Source organism: Anastrepha ludens, chromosome 4, assembly GCF_028408465.1.
Source record: "Anastrepha ludens isolate Willacy chromosome 4, idAnaLude1.1, whole genome shotgun sequence".
NCBI lineage: Eukaryota > Metazoa > Arthropoda > Insecta > Diptera > Tephritidae > Anastrepha > Anastrepha ludens.
In genome coordinates this window covers 20,446,890-20,452,082 of record NC_071500.1, presented here as the reverse complement: position 1 = coordinate 20,452,082, position 5,193 = coordinate 20,446,890, and the positions used below count along the sequence as shown (strand labels likewise).

Sequence of the window (5,193 nt, the reverse complement as noted above, 5' to 3'; positions counted from 1 at the left end):
AGTTAAAAAAAAATTGAAATTTTCAAAAAAAAAATCGAAATTTAAAAAAAAAAATCGAAATTTAAAAAAAAAAATCGAAGATTTTCAGAAAAATCGAAATTTTTGAAAAAAAAATCGAAAGTTTTAATAAAAATCGAAATTTAAGAAAAAAATTCAAAGTTACAAAAAAATCGCAATTTGTGAAAAAAAATCGAAATTTTTGAAAAAAAAAATTTTTAATTTTTGCAAAGAAAAATCGAAATTTTTCAGGCACGAGTTTTTTATGTTTTTCAAAAGCAGTATAAATTTTGTTGAAACCTACCAAGTGATCAGGAGTTCAAAACCCATCGTTTTGAGAAAAACGCATTTTAAATTTTGCTATCGATTTATGTAGAGCCTGAGCGCGAAAAGTATTTGTCGAATTCATTGCAAATTTTCACACAATCTTTTTAAGATATGGTACTTTAAGAAAATGCACAAAAAAAAATCAAAAAATCAAATTTTTTGAAAATTTTGACTACCCCCAACCCCTTAAGCATGAATATTAAGATAAAAAATACTCTCAGTTTTTCGCAAAAAAATATTGAAATACCCGTTGCCTGGGGGAGCTGCCGCCTTAAGTACTCAAGCTCTTAAAAATACACCCGATACATACAAGGGGCTTAAAACACGTTCTAGCTAGCATATGTAAACTACAACTGGCGGGCAACCTGAGTACAAGTGGAGTTGATAGCACAAGAAGTACGAAAGTTTTACTTGGGTTTTTGTGTAGATTCACTTAGTCAATCTATGCTCACCTACAGCACTCCAGAATACCAAATTGAGGCACTAATGGTGAAGATTCCAATGTTGCCTTTACTAAATTCCCTAATAATTTGCCTATAAGAATATATCAAAAACTACAAAAGAGATAAGTGGAAGAGTGGTAGTGCATGCAAAACTGTGCGATATATTTAAATGTTTAAATCTAAAGCAAAATAAAGCAATAAAACAAATAAAATTAAGCTACTTTTTTTCATATATTGCACCTGCTCTATTCGCTGGAAGCGACAAATAAATTACTTATACGCACCGAAGCGCCCGTAGTAAAGTATTCAAGCCACATACTCAGAGAGCGCCAAATGTACCTACGCATAGAATCCGCGTTCCGCAATAAGACAAATAAAAAATACTAAATGCAAGTAAATAAAAGTAATAAATAAAGGCAAAAACTTAAATGTGTGTGTGCTTGTATCGCACTCACACAACAAGAAGGTGAAGGTGGTAGGCGAAGAGCTTGTACTCTACTATGTATGTATGTGTGTATATAGTTTGTGTATGTTTGTTGCTCTTATGTCGTTTTTTGCTCTTGTTGTTGCTTGCGACAGTTGGCTAAAAAAAGTAACGCAGTGATAGTTTTTTGCGTTGACCAACTGTGGGCCTTTCTGCGAATAAGTATTCAGAAGGGGATGTAGCTCAGATGGTAGAGCGCTCGCTTAGCATGTGAGAGGTACGGGGATCGATGCCCCGCATCTCCAATTACAATTTTTTTCTACTTACTTTTTTTCTTATAATTTTTTATATGCGATTTATTTTACAATGAAGTGTTTGCTTACCTGCAAAGAGAGAAAGAAGAAAAAAAAATTTATTTTAATAAGAAGTAAATATTTTTAAAATTTACAAAGTAATTTTTTTATTTGCTTTAAGTTATTTAATTAAATATTTGCACGAAATATACAAAAGGTTTAAAAAGAAATAGTCGTTTTTTAATCAAATTTTCTAGAATATTGTTTTCGTTTATTAAATATAAATATTTGTATGCTTGTGTTCTGCCCATTCGCTAGTCACAGAGTTCGTTCAAACGCCTTTACATAAGAGCCGACAAATAAACAAGCGAGCAAACCACTGTTATATTACATTTTTTGGCCGTCACGAGGCATGATTGACACGCGTTTGTGTAGAAGCTAAATTGAAAAGTACGGTGAATGCGCATGCAGGTATGTATGTAGGTATGTCTGTATGCATAGGAATTTGCAGCAGCCAATTAATATATATTTTTTTCGCAAATGGATAAAATAAATAAAGATACATAGAAAAAAATAAAATAAAATGTTGAACAGTTCTATTACACTTGATTTAATTTATTAACTGAATCAACGTTTTTTTGACGCAAAATTTCATTCGTGAGAATGGTGAATATAAAGCTCGTTACGTGTTGTGTGATGCAACGCATGTGAAAATATCTCTTTTTCTCTCAATCTTTACATACATCTTTCTCGCTATCTACCTCTCTATCTTTCTCTTTCTATATGTGTCCCTCTCTTTCTATTTATCTTTCTCGATCTATCTCTCTCTATCTCTCCTTATTTTTCTATCTATGTCTACCTCTATATATATCTGCCGCTCTCTTTCTATCTATCTCTACATATCACTTTTTCTTTCTTTTTATCTCTCTCTCTTCCTTCTTCTCTATTTATCTATCTCTCCCTCTATCTATCTCTATCTATATCTGTCTCTCTCTTTCTATCTTTCCCGTTCTACCTCTCACTTTTTCTTTCTTTCTATCTCCCACTCTCTCTATCTCCTTCTCGATACACCTCACACTTTTTCTTTCTTTTTATCTCTCTCTCTTTCTCTCTCACTTGTTGCTATCTTCTATTTTCCTGTTACTGACATTGCATTGGAGGAAAGTCCTCAGTGCAGAGGTCTTTTTCATGCAGTTCTTCTTCAAGCGACTCAAGAAGCTCACAACTTTCGGGCTTCGCCCAAGTTTTCTCTGGGTAGCTGCCGAACACCAGCTTGCTATACGAAGGTGAAACAGCTGAGGATATCTGAAGATGAGACCCGACACGTGACAATCCTTTCCGAATGAAAAAGCAGGCAAAGCCTCGATTGAATCGGTCAAGATCGCATTAGGGGTTATCTTGCCAATTAAGAAGCAGAGATTGAATTGACAGTGCGCGAGTAGAATTATTTGTCCCTTCAAAAATTTTAGAAAGAAGTTTTCAATGTTATTAGTTTACTGTAAGAAGTTGAATGTAATTTTTTTATTTTTCGAAGTACACTCAAGCTTGTTTTTGTGCGATAGATACGGACCGCATAAACAAATAAAAGCGCGAAAATAAAAAAACAATGTCTTCACAAACTTCAACTTTGCGCCAGAAACGTCCGGATTTGGGGAAGAACAAAAACTTGCTGTTGCATCACGATAACGCCCCGGCTGACACTTCGTTGCTTGTGCGCGACTTTTTGGCCAAAAACAACACGCAGCCACCGTATTTCCCAGATCTGGCCCCCTGAGACTTTATCTTGTTCCCGAAACTGAAGAGGCCCATGAAAGGACGACGCTACGCTATGATTGCGATAATAAACGCTTTTGTTTCTGGTTGTAGTTCAGCTTCCGTTAGCCAAGTATTACTGTTAGGTTTGTCAATATTACTATTTACATGTGTGCGTTTCCATGAAGTTGTTTTTGTTGTTTCCAAATTTCTTTAATTTCCTCTATCGTTGGTTTACCTGTGATGTGGTTGCGATTATGCAGTCTAAATGGAGTTAGGTTTTTGTCTACCTGGGCTTCTGCTGTGTGAAGGGTTGTAATTTGTGAGTAAAAATATGTTCTTAGATTTTGTATTTGATTGATATGAAACTGTTGGATATCTATTAGCCCCCTCCCTCCTTCTTTTCGGGGTATTGTTATTCTTTCTTTGCATGCATGTGGGTGGTGTTTTTGGTATTTTGTAAGCTTTGTTCTGATGGCTATTTTTAGATTTTCTATGTCTGTGTCACTCCATTTGATGATGCCAAATTAGTACATATGTTATTAGTGGTATAGCATATGTATTTATTGCTTTGAAAAGGGTTTTTAAATTTAAAAAGGTTTTTGTGATTTTACTAAGCCGTGTTAGATATGCATTCTTGATATCTTTTTTGTGATTGTGGTATGGTCTATTTTAGTGCTTTGATGAAAACCTAGGAATTTGTAAAGTTCTTTTTCTTCCATGTTTTGTATTGTAATATTTCGTTATTTAATGGTTCTATTTGTATTTCTATTGCTCCATCTATTATTAATATTTATTGTTATTATTATTATTATTATTAATATTTAGTCTATGAGTAGAAGTTTCTTGCAGAATAATTACAACGAAGAGTATTAGAATAGTTTCAAACATGATTTAAATACCAAAAAATTCGAATATAAAGTAAATAAAAATACACTTTACGGAGATGATTGAACTAAACTCACTTACGGCTCGCCAAGAGGAGCACAATGCGCATACTCCGTTTTACCGTTTATTTAACACAATAGAGAGGTAGAGGCCTACGAAGATTACAAGGAAAGTCAGAGAACTGATAATCTTGCTTCCAAAAACTTTAGGTTAATCAAAAGCAAACGAGACTCATATGAAGGAATCGGTACAAAAAAGGTCAATGAACGAAAGATGGATGTATGCATATATAAATTTACAAAATCAAGGGCCGGAATTTGGAACGATTTTGCCATACAACACCTAATACCGAGTAAGCTTTCGAAATAATGTGACTTATATGACTATTAAATGAGAAGTGGCTCGAAAAGCAGAGACACCTGGCGAGACATTATTCGGTAACTTGGCAATGGCCTGTTACAGCCAATTAAGCACGTAAGTAAGAAATACTCGAAAAAATAACGCCAAGATCTTTAATTTCATTCAAAATATGCAACAAAGAATGAGAAATTGTGTAGACGTGGGTAAGACATTGTGAGTTTGCAGATACGTAACTTTAAACCATCTTTTGTGTTTTAATGAAAGCCGAGAACTACTAACTCACCATAGTTCCAAGTCGTCACTGTTAATTTGAAGCTCAAGTCGAAATTTTGGAAAATACTTTTAAATCAAATTTAAAGCAAAGATAAAAAAAACTTTGCCAGACGAAAGCATTTGCTTATGTCAGTTAGAAACGAAACAAATAATAGCGATCTTAGTACACTCTCTTGTGGAACACCGGAAGAGGAGAAGAAAGGCGCAGAACAAATGCCGTCAAGTGTTACAACGTAATTTCTGGAGCCTTAGTATGACTTCATCCAGTTTAGAAACACCGAATGAAAACCCATACAAGACAACATAAAAACGAGTAAAGTATGCGAAAATATAGCAAAAGCTGTATACTTCTTTCTTGAAACTTCTTTGAACCAATGCAAACTTACGTACGCAAACAAGTCGCGAAAAAATCAAGTAGCGGCGCTATTTGAGTGGA

At 34.2% G+C, this 5,193-nt stretch overlaps 1 non-coding gene across 1 annotated transcript; it reads left to right on the top strand.

Annotated features, from left to right (window-relative positions):
• Positions 1-1,423: 1,423 nt before the first annotated feature.
• On the top strand, positions 1,424-1,496 carry Trnaa-agc (transfer RNA alanine (anticodon AGC)). Its single transcript has one exon. It is a non-coding gene; the product is annotated as a tRNA-Ala (tRNA).
• Positions 1,497-5,193: the final 3,697 nt, after the last annotated feature.